The 18,477-nt window shown below is 46.7% G+C and overlaps 1 long non-coding RNA gene and 1 pseudogene across 1 annotated transcript in view; both read left to right on the top strand.

Moving 5' to 3' along the window:
* LOC126251809 (uncharacterized) overlaps nucleotides 1-18,477 on the top strand; it is a 781,546-nt gene that overhangs the window by 341,303 nt on the left and 421,766 nt on the right. The window lies entirely within an intron of this gene.
* Nucleotides 12,472-12,589, top strand: LOC126254296 (5S ribosomal RNA; annotated as a pseudogene).

Below are 18,477 nucleotides of genomic sequence, written 5' to 3'. Positions count from 1 at the left end.
ACATGTTCTGAGGCATCAAGGGATCACCAATTTAGTATTGGAGGGCAGCATGGAGGGTAAAAATTGTAGAGGGAGACCAAGAGATTAATATACTAAACAGATTCAGAAGGATGTAGGTTGCAGTAGGTACTGGGAGATGAAGAAGCTTGCACAGGATAGAGTAGCATGGAGAGCTGCATCAAACCAGTCTCAGGACTGAAGACCACAACAACAACATCTCTGACATAGATTTGTAGTAGAATTTTAGAACATGTTTTTTGCTCGCGTTTCATGTCATTTCTAGAAACCCAGAATCTACTCTGTAGGAATCATCATGGATTCCGGAAACAGCGTTCGTGAGAGACCCAACTCGCTTTATTTGTTCATGAGACCCAGAAAATATTAGATACACGCTCCCAGGTAGATGCCATTTTCCTTGACTTCCGGAAGGCGTTCGATACAGTTCCGCACTGTCGCCTGATAAACAAAGAGCCTACGGAATATCAGACCAGCTGTGTGGCTGGACTGAAGAGTTTTTAGGAAACAGAACACAGCATGTTGTTCTCAATGGAGAGACGTCTACAGACGTTAAAGTAACCTCTGGCGTGCCACAGGGGAGTGTTATGGGACCGTTGCTTTTCACAATATATATAAATGGCCTAGTAGATAGTGTCGGAAGTTCCATGCGGCTTTTCGCGGATGATGCTGTAGTATACAGAGAAGTTGCAGCATTAGAAAATTGCAGCGAAATGCAGGAAGATCTGCAGCGTATTGGCACTTGGTGCAGGGAGTGGCAACTGACCCTTAACATAGACAAATGTAATGTATTGCGAATACATAGAAAGAAGGATCATTTATTGTATGATTACATGATGCGGAACAAACACTGGTAGCAGTTACATCTGTAAAATATCTGGGAGTATGCGTACGGAACGATTTGAAGTGGAATGATCATATAAAATTAATTGTTGGTAAGGCGGCTGCCAGGTTGAGATTCATTGGGAGAGTCCTTAGAAAATGTAGTCCATCAACAAAGGAGGTAGCTTACAAAACACTCGTTCGACCTATACGTAAGTATTGCTCATCAGTGTGGGATCCGTACCAGATCGGGTTGACAGAGGAGATAGAGAAGATCTTAAGAAGAGCGGCGCGTTTCGTCACAGGGTTATTTGGTAAGCGTGATAGCGTGGCGGAAATGTGTAGCAAACTCACGTGGCAGACTCTGCAAGAGAGGCGCTCTGCATCGCGGTGTAGCTTGCTATCCAGGTTTCGAGAGGGTGCGTTTCTGGATGAGGTGTCGAATATATTGCTTCCTCCTACTTATACCTCCCGAGGAGATCACGATTGTAAAATTAAGAGAGATTCGAGGGCGCACGGAAGCAGTGGCAGACAGTGGCACGTAAAGTGCCCTCCGCCACATACCGTTGGGTGGCTTGCGGAGTATAAATGTAGATGTAGATCGGGGGACAACGCTCTCACGTGACACAAGACATTAAAAAAACGGCTTTTCGGTCACTCACTATGGAGGCTGGAAACCTTCCGACAATGACCTGATTTCAATTGAGAGATAGTGCAACAAGTTTTTAAAAACTTCTCTTACTTGCTAGTTAACGACAATTTGAGAATGCATTGTCGTCGTCGTCGTGGCCATCATCATTACATTAAAATGGTGTATATGCCCCGGGACAACCGCCAAAAACCAGATAATTTTTTGGAATTCCGGGAATTTTTCATTTTTTTTTTTTCATTTTCAGTTAAATTTTCGTAATTTTGACTGACAAGAACTGATACTCTATCAAAGAATATTACTGCATCCCGCTACTGCAGAGTAATACTGCAGCAATAAAACATCAACGAGAGAAAAAAAAGCAAAATTAAACTTCAGTTGAAAAGGAAATGCGGCATTTGCAACAACAAAACACAGTGCACACGCAAGCGTCTGCCAACAGCAAGACTATGCACTACTTCGTAACAACAAACTGCTATCGATGAACGTGACGTCACAGCTGTTTACATTAGGTTCGTTTGTCCAGTTGCCAGTGGGCTCATGCGCATGCGCAGTTGAGTCATCTTCTGGCGTATTTGGTATTGTGCCACAGTAAAGAACCAAACATTAGATAGTACAGTACTGGTACTCAAAGAAAATTTACATCCCGGAAACAACACTGAAAAGGGGACCTACTTCATTGTGAATCTGGACATACGAATAAGCACTTTATGCCGAATTATGCATTTCAGTATGGTTTACGAAATTTCGATGCTCTTGGAGTACGCTCTGATGTCCTATTTCTTTTATGACTTAATGTAAGATCCGTTAATGCTTTATACGTGCGAACACACAGGGTTCCTACGTCATCGTAGCTGCGCACGCGCATTAACGCCTGTTTTCTGGCGTCCTCTGGCAACTGCTGAAACGAACCTACTTCTAACAGGTCTCGAGAAAATATTGCAAATGGTGGTTCGAAAAGCGTTATTTTAAAAGTAAATTTCCTTTTACGTAAAATGAAATTATGTCACGTGTGAGAACGCGCGATGAATTCCTTAAATCACAGGACGTCTGACTCTCTTTTGAAACGTAACACTTTGAGTACCAGCCACATAGAATAATTTCGAGCCAAGAAGACCAGACTTTTTCCATTATTTTAAATCTTCCTGGCACATTTAGGTGATGTATCTTGAAACGTAACACTCACAAAAAAGACGAATATTACATGTGAAAGACTGGTTTCTCTTGTAGCTTATTAATCTTCGAATCCGATATTATGTGTGAATGCTTAGCTTTTCTTGTACCTACACTATGCGTATTAATTTAAACCATGAACTTTTCCTATTTTTGTGTTCGTGCTACTTAACAGTGATGTTGCTATTGGCTGGCTACGTCACGTGTCTTATGTTCTGAATATCTGTTGTCATCGCCTGGCGAGATCACGTGGCATAATCTATGTCTGGCTTACAAGAGGGCATCGCAATCTCGATTTCAACGCCTCGAAAACTAACGTGCTGTGTTTGGTGGAATTCGAATTTATACTTCCGTAATACCGAAATATGCACCGTACATGTTGTTTCACATCTAAGATATTTCCAAAGCTTTTTTATTTTTATTATTTTTTTAATGCTGGGTTTCGTTTTCTAAAGTGCCAGGTTGTTCTATGCTGGTTGCTTGTTTATGGGAAATGCCGAAAAAAATATTTGTATAGTAGATGTAATCACGCTCGTTAGAAGATGCTGAAACCAACGTAACTAACACTAATTGTTAAATATTACGATCGCCCCGTTAGTATATATTACGTTATCGTTGCTTTCGTTGGGCTGGTGTAAGTGGGTTCGTAATCATCGGTCACTTCTATTTGATACCTAACGACGAAGGACTTACATTGCAGTAAAAGAAGCCAAAGATAACATTTGTAGGTAATGCTGTGGTGATATATGTACGACCAGCAGGTTTTATCACATCTTTAATAGCGGATTGTTTATATTTTCTCTCTTTAAATTCCAACTTTACCTTCCGAAACACAACATTTTAATAACATGGTAATTAAGTCACTAACAACTAAGGAACATAAAGCTAGAAGCAAAGTTTCTTTTCGTGAATTTATCAGGACAAGAGAACTTTAGATTCAATGTACTACATTAATAAAATGCATACTTGAAATTAAAATTATAATTGAAGAGATTAAAGTACTTTAATTCAAAATTCGGTCAATTGTCTCTATTATGTACCTTGATAAAAGAAAAAAATGAAGGTTGTTATTAGATAGTAAATGATCACATGTGAGTTACACAAATGAAAAATGGTAACGTGACAACATTATTCGCTGTATTTAGAGATTAAATACTGAATCACACTTCGTAATTAATGAAATTCGCGCTCCACTGCCTTGATACATTTCAACGATTCACAACCGTATTCGATAATCGGAAACTAATCAACACACTCATATTCACGGACGATTCTATTTTATTCTGAGAACCGCGAATATTACGTTTTTATGGTACCTAAATGATGTCGCATTTTCGTTTTGTTACATTTTATTTTTTCTAGTTTTAATTACATTTTGGTGGCAGATATTGAAAAAGTAATTCGCAGTGTGCGTTGTTCGTGAAACGGACGTCGCGATATATTCAAGAACCTGTAGCTTCCGTTCGATTAAATCAGGAAAGTGAGGTGTTCGATAATGATTCAGGTAAGATGAGTCCATTTCACCGAAACTAGTATCTACAACCATGGGTGGGGTCTTCAAATCATCGAAATAGAATGTAGAAGGAATACGCATAAATTGAGCTTATCTTGAATCACCTTTGATTTGCAGATTACACTATGGAATTTGTTTCCGATCGGAAGACCTTCAGCAAAGGACAGGCGTATTGAACATAGGAAGTATAACTGTAGGCCTCAAGATTAACTCGAGTAAAGCCAAAGTAATGTACTTGTATACTTACGATAACTGGAGAAACACACTTTAAAGAAATGTGCAGGAGAATAAAAATGGATTGGAGTTAATTTGAAAAACTGATTGCTTTACTGAGGAGGTGGTTCCCTGTGTAGCTCAAACATGAAAGTCAATAACCAGTGTATTTTGTCCTCAGTATAACTTAAGGAAAACATAGGCGTTAAATGCGCAGACAGTTAAAAAATTGAGGTTTGCCCAATGAGTAATGAAATGATGCATGCAGGGCATACCAAGAACGAACAGAAAAATAGGTGGAAAAGGCAGGCACCGATGACGTGCTAGTGACTTACGAAACTGTAAATAAATCCTACCGTGCATTTTGTTATTAACAGTATTGACTCAGTGAGAAAAACTGTACCATTCATACCGAGAACACTAGACGCAAGAAAGAATTGCACTTCCTTATTAAGCATAGTACAGGAAGTTGTGTGCACTAGGTTTAGTTTTCAGTAGGCTTCCAGCAGGATCGACAAATACTAATAAATCGCAACCCTTCAAATTCAGGTTCAAGGGTTTGCTTGTCGCAAACACAGTCTGCTATCTAAGGCAGGACCTCGCAGTAGTTAATAACTTTTTCTGCGATGTGTTACTTATTTGCATAATCCCGCATGAAATTTTTTCGTGTTTTATCATTTCCTTAGTTCCATCTATTCGGCGTTCTGTAAACTATGCACTCACACGTTCTATGGTCAAGTAGCTTTGGCTTGCATGGTCCCACAGAAGATGTTTGGGGAAAAAAAAAAACAGAGAGAGTGACGAAACGATGGGAGATGGGCTGTATTAGATTCCTCGTAATCAAAAAATACTCAGGTGAAAACTTTCTGAAAGATGGATCGGAGACGTATACTATACCGAGTGTCTGTTACGATGTGATAAAGGTGAGGGTTTGTGAAAAGTACACTGCTGGAAATTCATAGCAGCAACTACACTCCTGGAAATTGAAATAAGAACACCGTGAATTCATTGTCCCAGGAAGGGGAAACTTTATTGACACATTCCTGGGGTCAGATACATCACATGATCACACTGACAGAACCACAGGCACATAGACACAGGCAACAGAGCATGCACAATGTCGGCACTAGTACAGTGTATATCCACCTTTCGCAGCAATGCAGGCTGCTATTCTCCCATGGAGACGATCGTAGAGATGCTGGATGTAGTCCTGTGGAACGGCTTGCCATGCCATTTCCACCTGGCGCCTCAGTTGGACCAGCGTTCGTGCTGGACGTACAGACCGCGTGAGACGACGCTTCATCCAGTCCCAAACATGCTCAATGGGGGACAGATCCGGAGATCTTGCTGGCCAGGGTAGTTGACTTACACCTTCTAGAGCACGTTGGGTGGCACGGGATACATGCGGACGTGCATTGTCCTGTTGGAACAGCAAGTTCCCTTGCCGGTCTAGGAATGGTAGAACGATGGGTTCGATGACGGTTTGGATGTACCGTGCACTATTCAGTGTCCCCTCGACGATCACCAGTGGTGTACGGCCAGTGTAGGAGATCGCTCCCCACACCATGATGCCGGGTGTTGGCCCTGTGTGCCTCGGTCGTATGCAGTCCTGATTGTGGCGCTCACCTGCACGGCGCAAAACACGCATACGACCATCATTGGCACCAAGGCAGAAGCGACTCTCATCGCTGAAGACGACACGTCTCCATTCGTCCCTCCATTCACGCCTGTCGCGACACCACTGGAGGCGGGCTGCACGATGTTGGGGCGTGAGCGGAAGACGGCCTAACGGTGTGCGGGACCGTAGCCCAGCTTCATGGAGACGGTTGCGAATGGTCCTCGCCGATACCCCAGGAGCAACAGTGTCCCTAATTTGCTGGGAAGTGGCGGTGCGGTCCCCTACGGCACTGCGTAGGATCCTACGGTCTTGGCGTGCATCCGTGCGTCGCTGCGGTCCGGTCCCAGGTCGACGGGCACGTGCACCTTCCGCCGACCACTGGCGACAACATCGATGTACTGTGGAGACCTCACGCCCCACGTGTTGAGCAATCCGGCGGTACGTCCACCCGGCCTCCCGCATGCCCACTATACGCCCTCGCTCAAAGTCCGTCAACTGCACATACGGTTCACGTCCACGCTGTCGCGGCATGCTACCAGTGTTAAAGACTGCGATGGAGCTCCGTATGCCACGGCAAACTGGCTGACACTGACGGCGGCGGTGCACAAATGCTGCGCAGCTAGCGCCATTCGACGGCCAACACCGCGGTCCCTGGTGTGTCCGCTGTGCCGTGCGTGTGGTCATTGCTTGTACAGCCCTTTCGCAGTGTCCGGAGCAAGTATGGTGGGTCTGACACACCGGTGTCAATGTGTTCTTTTTTCCATTTCCAGGAGTGTATAATATTCGCGATGGAGATAAAAGGATGATTATATTATATCGAATGTGGAGCTTTAGAAAGTTTAAAGAGACACCTGGGGGTGAGTGAAAGGGGAAAGAGCGACAGAAACGAGAGAGGTATTGTTGGCTATAGCTGGTAAGAAGGTAATACACCGATGAGCCAAAACATGATGATGACCTGTTTAACAGCATGTTTGTGTGTCTTCGGAACGAAGCACATCACTGATTCAGCGTATGAGGGATCCGGTAGTTTGTTGGTAGGTTGACGCATAGGTCATGTGATCTGCATAAATAATGGGCCGCTGATTTGCGTGCGGTCATGCTGCCCGATAGCGACGCAGATGGGTTCCGTATGATTTACGCCAGGCGCATTTGGTCGCCGAGATATCAGGTACACAGGGTGGTCCATTGATAGTGACCGGGTCAAATATCTCACGAAATAAGCAGCAAACGAATAAACTACAAAGAACGAAACTCGTCTAGCTTGAAGGGGGAAATCAGATGGCGCTATGGTTGGCCCGCTAGATGCCGCTGCCATAGGTCAAACGGATATCAACTGCGTTTCTTTTAAAATAGGAATCCCCATTTTTATTACATATTCGTGTAGTACGTAAAGAAATAAGAATGTGTTAGTTGGACCACTTTTTTCGCTTTGTGATAGATGGCGCTGTAATAGTCACAAACGTGGTATCACGTAACATTCCGCCAGTGCGGACGGTATTTGGCCGGCCGCGGTGGTCTAGCGGTTCTAGGCGCGCAATCCGGAACCGCGCGACTGCTACGGTCGCAGGTTCGAATCCTGCCTCGGGCATGGATGTGTGTGATGTCCTTGGGTTAGTTAGGTTTAAGTAGTTCTAAGTTCTAGGGGACTGATGACCACAGATGTTAAGTCCCATAGTGGTCAGAACCATTTGAACCATTTTTTTTTGACGGTATTTGCAGGAAGCGTTCAGCCACATGTGAAACGTCAACCACGACCTGTAACAAATGATGATGCCCTAGTAGGTGTTTCAGCTGCTGTCGCGGCTAATCCGCACATCAGTAGCAGACAAATTGCGCGAGAATCGGGAATCTCAAAAACTTCGGTGTTGAGAATGCTACATCAACATCGATTGCACTCGTACCGTATTTCTATGCACCAGAAATTGCATGGCGACGACTTTGAACGTCGTGTACAGTTCTGCCACTGGGCGGAAGAAAAATTACGGGACGATGACAGATTTTTTGCACGCGTGCTATTTAGCGACGAAGCGTCATTCACCAACAGCGGTAACGTAAACCGGCATAATATGCACTATTGGGCAACGGAAAATCCACGATGGCTGCGACAAGTGGAACATCAGCGACCTTGGCGGGTTAATGTATGGTGGGGCATTATGGGAGGAAGGATAATTGGCCCCCGTTTTATCGATGGCACTCTAAATGGTGCAATGTATGCTGATTTCCTACGTAATGTTCTACCGATGTTACTACAAGATGTTTCACTGCATGACAGAATGGCGACGTACTTCCAACATGATGGATGTCCGGCACATAGCTGGCGTGCGGTTGTAGCGGTATTGAATAGCATATTTCATGACAAGTGGAATGGATGTCGAAGCACCATACCATGGCCCGCACGTTGACCGGATCTGACGTCCCCGGACTTCTTTCTGTGGGGAAAGTTGAAGGATATTTGCTATCGTGACACGACAACGCCTGACAACATGCGTCAGCGCATTGTCAATGCATGTCCGAACATTACGGAAGGCGAACTACTCGCTGTTGAGAGGAATGTCGTTACACGTATTGCGAAATCCATTGAGGTTGATGGACATCATTTTGAGCGTTTATTGCATTAATGTGGTATTTACAGGTAATCACGCTGTAACAAATGGTTCAAATGGCTGTGAGCACTATGGGACTCAACTGCTGAGGTCATTAGTCCCCTAGAACTTAGAACTAGTTAAACCTAACTAACCTAAGGACATCACAAACATCCAAGCCCGAGGCAGGATTCGAACCTGCGACCGTAGCGGTCTTGCGGTTCCAGACTGCAGCGCCTTTAACCGCACGGCCACTTCGGCCGGCTCACGCTGTAACAGCATGCGTTCTCAGAAATGATAAGTTTACAAAGGAACATGTATCACATTGGAACAACCGAAATAAAATGTTCAAACTTACCTCCGTTCTGTATTTTCATTTTAAAAACCTACCTCTAACCAAGTGTTCGTCTAAAATTGTGAGCCATATGTTTGTGACTATTACAGCGCCATCTATGACAAAGCGAAAAAAGTGGTCCAACTAAAACATGCATATTTCTTTACGTACTACACGAATATATAATAAAAAATGGGGGTTCCTATTTTTAAAAAAACGTAGTTGATATGCGTTTGACCTATGGCAGCGCCATCTAGCGGGCCAACGATAGCGCCTTCAAGCTTGACAAGGTTCGTTCCTTGTAGTTTTTTCGTTTGACGCTTATTGGCCCGGGCACGATCAGTGGACCCCACCCTGTATAAGTTAAGTAGTGTGTACGTCTAGGGACCGATGACCTCAGTAGTTTGGTCCCATAGGAATTAACACAGACGCACATCAGGTATCCGATGTTCACCACAATGCTCCTCAGACCACTGTGCGCGATTCTGCCCCCGGGACAGAGAGAATTATCCTGCTGAAAGATGACATCGCCGGCGGGGAAGGCATCAAGCATGAAAGGATGCAGGTGGTTCGCAGCTGTCAGCGTGTCTTTCGACTACAACCACAGGCCCCGTGCAAGTTCAGGAGAATGTCTCTCATAGCATAACACTGCCCCTAGTAACCGCCGTTCACCTCAATGACGGCGTTTGCGGAGACGACCATCGACCTGTGTGATTCCCCCGGAGAGCTGACACGTTTCTTCATCGACAGTCGAACCCCGATGGTCCCGTGCACACTGCAATCGTAATGGACGCTGTCGTTGGGTCAGCACGTGAACACGTAGGGCTGGTCTGCCGCTGAGCTCCATGTTCAGCAATGTACGATGAACGGTGTACTGCGAAACATCTGTGCATACGCCACCTGCTCTTTAGGCAGAAGTGCCACTGATCACCATCTATCCTTCTTCACAAAGTAGACATCTGAAGCCAACGTTCTGTGAAGAGTCTTGGATGTCCAACCATTGAGCGCCTAGTGGTAGTTTCACTGTCGTAGCTGTTTCCGTAGACGATCACGACAGCAGCACGTCAACATTCGACCAGCTTCGCCGTTTTCGAGATACTCGTTCACAGGGCCGGTCGGAGTGGCCGAGCACAGCACTATGGGACTCAACTGCTGTGGTCATAAGTCCCCTAGAACTTAGAACTACTTAAACCTAACTAACCTAAGGACATCACACACATCCATGCCCGAGGCAGGATTCGAACCTGCGACCGTAGCGGTCGTGCGGTTCCAGTTGGCCGAGCGGTTCTAGGCGCTACAGTCTGGAACAGCGCGACTGCCTACGGTCGGAGGTTCGAATCCTGCCTTGGGCTTGGATATTTGTGATGTCCTTGTGTTAGTTAAGATTAAGTAGTTCTAAGTTCTAGGGGACTGATGACCTCAGCAGTTAAGTCCCATACTGCTCAGAGCCTTCTGAAGCATTTAAACCCGTTCGCAGGCTCTGCGTAATAATCGTATATCAATTTATTTCGCATTTGCAGCCCATATCAGCCGACCGGTGTGGCCGAGCGGTTCTAGGCGCTTCAGTCTGGAACCGCGCGACCGCTACGATCGCAGGTTCGAATCCTGCCCCGGGTCTATTTATTTAGGTTTAAGAAGTAGCCATGTATGGAAGTGAAGCATGGACGATAAATAGTTTGGACAAGAAGAGAAGCTTTTGAAATGTGGTGCTACAGAAGAATGCTGAAGATTAGATGGGTAGATCACATAACTAATGAGGAAGTATTGAATAGGATTGGGGAGAAGAGAAGTTTGTGGCACAACTTGACCAGAAGAAGGGATCGATTGGTAGGACATGTTCTGAGGCATCAAGGGATCACCAATTTAGTATTGGAGGGCAGCGTGGAGGGTAAAAATCGTGGAGGGAGACCAAGAGATGAACACACTAAGCAGATTCAGAAGGATGTAGGTTGCAGTAGGTACTGGGAGATGAAGAAGCTTGCACAGGATAGAGTAGCATGGAGAGCTGCATCAAACCAGTCTCAGGACTGAAGACCACAACAACAACAACAAGAAGTTCTAAGTTCTAGGGGACTGATGACCTCAGATGTTAGGTCCCATAGTGCTCAGAGCCATTTGAACCATTTTCAGCCCGTATCTTCGCTAGGGTAATCGGCAGTTCGTGTTTGCTCTGCTTGCTTGCTTCAGTTGCCGCGTCACGTGCCCGCAACGCCAGCAGGCGGCATCCAATGTTGCGGGGGGCAGTGGCCATAATGTTTTGGTTTAAACATCGGGATTAAAGTCATGCTTGGCTATAGGAAATTGGTTGAAGTTTCGGGGGGAGATGGTGGATAAAGAGGCACGGAGGCGGATAGAAGAAAGGACTTAAGTGTAAAGGTTTACTAGTGTACTGCAGACAAGAGACTAATGGGTTTGTGTTTCCGTTTTATGACTATCTTCGACGGTGCTGTAGGAAGAGGACGAAATGGATGAGTAGGTGACGGATGAGACCTGGAGAGCCGGCCTGAGTGGCCGAGCGGTTCTAGGCGCTACAGTCTGGAACTGAGCGAACGCTACGGTCGCAGGTTCGAATCCTGCCTTGGGCATGGATGTGTGTAACGTCCTTAGGTTAGTTAGGTTTAAGTAGTTCTAAGTTCTAGGGGACTGATGACCTCAGCAGTTAAGTCCCATAGTGCTCAGAGCCACTTGAGACCTGGAGAAAACAGACGGCGGCGAAAGGTCAGGCGAAGTCAGTACCTCCGGAGAATTGCGAAAGATATGTGAAATGTACGTCGCCAAGCAGCTTAATATGAGAGAAGCCAGCGCCTACTCAAATACTGCCCTATTATTACGAATGAGCAAAATGAACATGTCACCAGTGCCGCTACTTGGAAGGCCTTACGTTCAAATCTAGTTACCAGGTACGCAGTGCTCACCGTTACAAGTTCACGTATCAGCTCGAGCTGATAGCCTTTTAAATTGTGGGGCACTGTCGAAAACATGATGTTCACTAGCTTAGCGTTCTGGAAGGACGAACGCCACTGTGGGTTCATTAACGAAACAATTAATGACGCAACGCAATTCAGAAAATGTGGAGCCCTCGTGCGTGTCTTTATGACACGCCCAAAACGTGACACATGCGGCTCTGTCTGCCGAAGTGGCCGTGCGGTTAAAGGCGCTGCAGTCTGGAACCGCAAGACCGCTACGGTCGCAGGTTCGCATCCTGCCTCGGGCATGGATGTTTGTGATGTCTTTAGGTTAGTTAGGTTTAACTAGTTCTAAGTTCTAGGGGACTAATGACCTCAGCAGTTGAGTCCCATAGTGCTCAGAGCCATTTGAACCATGCGCCTCTGTGCGTGAAGTTAAGTCGGTCAGTGTTCGTGGCCCACGCTGGCAATTTTCTGACGGAGTCATATCACAGGAAGAGGGATTCAAGCTTCTCAACCCATTCAGCGTCAAAGTTGTGTTTCTGGTTTGACTACGTATAAGCTGTATAAGTGCTTCATTGTCACTTCAGAAACCCGAAGGTGCGAAGACGCTTTATTATTATTATTGTTACTATTAATATTACTAGCCAACGGCCTTGCCGCAGTGGTAACACCGGTTCCCGTCAGATCACGGAAGTTAAGCGCTGTCGGGCTGGGCTAGCACTGGGATGGGTGAGCATGCGGTCTACCGAGCGCTGTTGGCAAGCGGGGTCACTCAGCCCTTGTGAGGCAAACTGACATACGGCCGGGAGAGCGGTGTGCTGACCATACGCCCCTCCATATCCGCATCCAGTGACACCTATGAGCTGAGGATGACGCGGCGGCCGGTCAGTACCGTTGGGCCTCCAGGAGTTTATTTTTTTTATTACTATCACTATTTCTGTCGTTTAACTTCTGTCACTCCGGGCAGTATCGTGTGTACTATCGGTGGTCCACTTTTGGACCGTGGAGAGTGCGGACAGGGTTGGTTTGTGCTCCTGTGCGTAATTTTGCCGAAATGCCGGCGACACCTGCTCTGCAACATCACCAGCCACTTAACATCCACCCCTTCATCTACACAAATGAAACAAAACATTATGACCACTGCCCGTCGCGCGACTGAATGCTTGCCTTTTTTATGTCCAACCTTTTAGCAAGATGTCTCTGGGACGACGCCGTTTACTATCGCCAAGAAATAAAAACACCTACAGTCGTCCTTACGATTTAATTACACTACTGGCCATTAAAATTGCTACACCACGAAGGTGACGTGCTACAGACGCGAAATTTAACCGACAGAAGGAAGATGCTGTGATATGCAAATAATTGGCATTCCAGAGCATTCACACAAGGTTGGCGCCGGTGGCGACACCTACAACGAGATGACACGAGGAAAGTTTCCAACCGATTTCTTATACACAAACAGCAGTTGACCGGCGTTGCCTGGTGAAACGTTGTTGTGATGCTTCTTGTAAGGAGGAGAAACGCGTACCATCAGGTTTCCAACTTTGATAAAGGTCGGATTGTAGCCTATCGCGATTGCAGTTTATCGTATCGCGACATTGCTGCTCGCGTTGGTCGAGATCCAATGACTGTTAACAGAATATGGAATCGGTGGGTTCAGGAGGGTAATACGGAACACCGTGCTGGATCCCAACGGCCTCGTGTCACTAGCATTCGAGATGACAGGCATGGTATCTGCATGGCTGTAACGGATCGTGCAGCCACGTCTCGATCTCTGAGTCAACAGATGGGGACGTTTGCAAGACAACCATCTGGACGAACAGTTCGACGACGTTTGCAGCAGCATGGACTATCTTCTCGGAGACCATGGCTGCGGTTACCCTTGACGCTGCATCACAGACAGGAGCGCGTGCGATGGTGTACTCAACGACGAACATGGGTGCACGGATGGCAAAACGACATTTTTTCAGATGAATCCAGGTTATGTTTACAGCATCATGATGGTCGCATCCGTGTTTGGCGACATCGCGGTGAACGCACATTGGAAGCGTGTATTCGTCATCGCCATATTGGCGTATCACCCGGCGAGATGGTATGGGGTGCCATTGGTTACACGCCTCGGTCACCTCGTGTTCGCATTGACGGCACTTTGAACAGTGGACGTTACATTTCAGATGTGTTACGACCCGTGGCTCTACCCTTCATTCGATCCCTGCGCAACTCTACAATTCAGCAGGATAATGCACGACCGCATGTTGCAGGTCCTGTACGGGGCTTTCAGCATACAGAAAATGTTCGACTGCTGCCCTGGCCAGCACATTCTCCAGATCTCTCACCAATTGAAAATGTCTGGTCAATGGTGGCCGAGCAACTGGCTCGTCACTATACGCCCGTCACTATTCTTGATGAACTGTGGTATCGTGTTGAAGCTGCATGGGCAGCTGTACCTGTAAACGCCATCCAAGCTTTGTTTGACTCAATGCCCAGGCGTATTATGGCCGTTATTATGGCCAGAGGTGGTTGTTCTGGGTACTGATTTCTCAGGATCTATGCACGCAAATTGCGTGAAAATGTAATCACATGTCAGTTCTGGTATAATATATTTGTCCAATGAATACCCGTTTATCATCTGCATTTCTTCTAGGTGTAGCAATTTTAATGGCCAGTGGTGTATTTTTTCGCTACCAGTTTCGACGCTTCATTGCCTGAAGATGACGCGATGAAGTGTCGAAACTGGTAGCGAGAAAATAATAAACTCCTAAGGACGGTTGTACGTGTTTTTATTTTTTGTCGAATGCTTGCCTGGTGGCGTTGCGGGTACGTGACATGATAGGGAATCTGAGGTGACAAAAGTCATGGGACAGCAGGATGCACATTCACAGCTGGCGGCAGTATCGCGTGTTCAAGGTATAAAAGGGCAGTGCATTAGCGCAGCTGTCATTTGTACTTAGGTGATTCTTGTGAAAAGGTTTGCGACGTGATTATGGCCGTACAACGAGAATTAATAGACTGAACACAGAGTGGTAGTTGGAGCTAGACCCACGGGACATCCCATTCCGGAAGTCGTTAGGGAACGAGATGCATAGTGTCAGGTATCCCGAGAATACCAAATTTCGGGTATAACATCTCACCATGGAGAACGCAGTGGCCGACGGCCTTCACATAACGACCCAGAGCAGCAGCTTTTGCGTGTTGTCAGTGCTAACAGACAAGCAACACTGCGTAAAATTACCGGAGAAGTGCATATGGTACGTACAACGAACGTATACGTTTGGACAGTGTAGCGGCACCTCTCCTGGGCTCGTGACCATATTGGCTGGGCCCTAAGCGACTGGAAAACCGTGGCCTGCTCAGATGAGTCGCGATTTTAGTTGGTTAGAGCTGACGGTAGAGTCAGAGTATGGCGCAGACCACACGCAGCCGTGGACGCGAGTTGTCAACAAGGCATTGTGAAAGCTGGTGGTGGATCCATTGTGGTGTGGGATGTCCTTACCCTGAATGGGGTGGGTTCTCTGGTCCAACTGAGCCGATCATTGACTGGAAATAACTGTGTTCGGTTACTTGGAAACCATTTGCAGCCATTCATGGGCTTTTTGTTCCCGAACTAGGATGGAATTTTTATGGACGGCAGGGGGCCATGTCACCGGGCCACAACTGTCCGCAATTGGTTTGAAGAACATTCTGGACAGTTCGAGCTAATGATAGTTCCGCGCAGAACGGCCGACACGAATCCCATCGAACATTTATGGGACGTAATCGAGATGTTAGTTCGTGCGCAAAATCCTGCACCAGCAACAGGTTTGCAGTTGTGGACGTCTCTAAAGGCAGCACGGTTCAATATTCCTGCCAGCATTTCTCTGTTCACCAGCTGTCGAAGGCCCTTAAAAACTAGATTCTTGCATCAAAAAAGTCGGTATTAGTGGAATAAAACTGTAAATAACAAAATATTGCATAATAACCATATGGGAAAATACTCTACTAGAACCGCTCGGCCACAACGGCCGGCGGCAAAATACTCTCCTCTTTGCATGTTTCATTTACCAAAATCAAGTGGGGATTTTTCCCGTACGGCCATTTCATAAGTGTAACGTGAATATCAGGAATCCGGTAAAACGTCAAATCTCCGACATCGCTGCGCCCGGAAAAACATCGTGCAAAAACGGAGCCAACGACAACTGAAGAGAATCGTTCAACGTGAAAGAAGTGCAACCCTTCCGCAAATTGCTGTAGATTTCAATGCTGCGCCTTAAGCAAGTGTAAGCGTCCGAACCATTCAACGAAACATCATCGATATGGGCTATCGGAGCCGAAGGGCCACTCGTGTACCCTTGATGACTGCACGACACAAAGTTTTACGCCTCGCCTGGACCCGTCAACACCGACATTGGACTATTGATGACTGGAAACAAGTTGTCTGGTCGGACGAGTCTCGTTTCAAATTGCATCGAGCGGATGGATGTGTACTCGTATGGAGACAATGTTATGAATCTATGGACCCTCCATGTCAGCAGGGTACAGTTCAAGCTGGTGTGTGCCGTCTGCAGTTGGAGTGATATGGAACCCTGATAAGTCTAGATACGACACCGACAGGTGACACGTACGCAAGCATCCTGTCTGATCACCTGCGTCCATTCATGTCCATTGCGCATTACGACGGACTTCGGCAATTCCAGCAGGACAATGCGACACCCCACACGTCCAAAATTGCTACAGAGTGGCTTCAGGAACACACTGCACGGTTTAATCACTTCCGCTGTCTACCAAATCCCCACACGTGAACTTTATGTAGCGTATCTGGGATGCCTTGCAACGTGTTATTCAGAAGATATCTCCACCCCGGAGTTCTCTTACAGATTTATGGATAGCCCTGCAGGATTAATGGTGTCAGTTCGCTCCAGCACTACTTCAACATTAGTCGAGTCCATGCCACGGCGTATTGCGGCAGTTCTGCGTGCTCGCGGGGGCCCCAAACAATATTAGGCAGGTGTACCAGTTTCTTTGGCTCTTCAGTGTATTTTCCTTATCACGTCACGTGTTGACCGGCGCCACCTGCGATAATCAGTCTCTTAGTGGGTAGTAGTCATTATATTGCCTCTCCTCAGTTTATCTGCAACTTTTTTTATACACTACTAGTCATTAAAATTGCCACACCAAGAAGAAATGCAGATGATAAATATGTATTCATTGGACAAATATATTATACTAGAACTGAGATGTGATTATATTTTCACGCAATTTGGGTGCATAGATCCTGAGAACTCAGTACCCAGAACAACCACCTCTGGGCGTAATAACGGCCTTGATACGCTTGGGCATTGAGTCAAACAGAGCTTGGATGGCGTTTACAGGTACAGCTGCCCATGCAGCTTCAACACGATACCACAGTTCATCAAAAGTAGTGATTGGCGTATTGTGAAGAGCCAGTTGCTCGGCCACCATTGACCAGACGTTTTCAGTTGGTCAGAGATCTGGAGAATGTGCTGGACAGGGTAGCAGTCGAACATTTTCTGTATCCTGAAAGGCCCGTACAGGATCTGCAACATGCGGTCGTGCACTATCCTGCTGAAATCCAGGGATCGAATGAAGGGTAGAGCCACGGGTGGTAACACATCCGAAATGTAACGTCCACTGTTCAAACTGCCGTCAATGCGAACAAGAGTTGACCGAGACGTGTAACCAATGGCACACCAAACCATCACGCCGGGTGATACGCCAGTATGGCGATGACGAATACACGCTTCCAATGTGCGTTCACCGCGATGTCGCCAAACACGGATGCGACCATCATGATGCTGTAAACAGAACCTGGATTCATCCGAAGAAATGACGTTTTGCCATTCGTGCACCCAGGTTCGTCATTGAGTGCATCATCGCAGGCGCTCCTGTGTGTGATGCAGCGTCAAGGGTAACCACAGCCACGTTCTCCGAGCTGATTGTCCATGCTGCTGCAAACGTCGTCGAACTGTTCGTGCAGATGGTTGTCTTGCAAATGTCCCCATCTGTTGACTCAGAGATCGAGACGTGGCTGCACGATCCGTTACAGCCATGCGGATAAGATGCCTGTCATCTCGACTGCTAGTGATACGAGGCCGTTGGGATGCAGCACAGCGTTCCGTATTACCCTCCTGAACGCACCGATTCCATATTCTGTTAACAGTCATTGGATCTCGACCAACGCGAGCTGCAATGTCGCGATACGATAGACCGCAATCGCGATAGACTATAATCCGAACTTTATGAAAGTCGGAAACGTGATGGTACGCATTTCTCCTCCTTATACGAGGCATCACAACAACGTTTCACCAGGCAACGCCGGTCAACTGCTGGCTGTGTATGAGAAATCGGTTGGAAACTTTCCTCATGTCAGCACGTCGTAGTTGCCGCCACCTGCGCCAACCTTGTGTGAATGCTCTGAGAAGCGGTTAAATTCGCGTCTGTAGCTTGTCATCCTCGTGGTGTAGCAATTTTAATGGCGAGTAGTGTATTTTGAACTACACAAACATTTGAGGACGCTCATGTTTGGGTGGTGCAAGGATGAAGAGGTGTGAGAAGGCGGTGTTACAGAATTTCCCGTGACCCGGCAGTCCCGTGCTGCGCCTCCATCTCCAGCCCGGCTGGCGTGAGCGCAAGTAGTAAGGCGGCACGTGAC

This window comes from Schistocerca nitens, chromosome 4, assembly GCF_023898315.1.
Source record: "Schistocerca nitens isolate TAMUIC-IGC-003100 chromosome 4, iqSchNite1.1, whole genome shotgun sequence".
Classification (NCBI taxonomy): Eukaryota; Metazoa; Arthropoda; class Insecta; order Orthoptera; family Acrididae; genus Schistocerca; species Schistocerca nitens.
The sequence above is the reverse complement of the archived record's forward strand: the minus strand, read 5'-3'. Positions and strand labels throughout refer to the sequence as shown.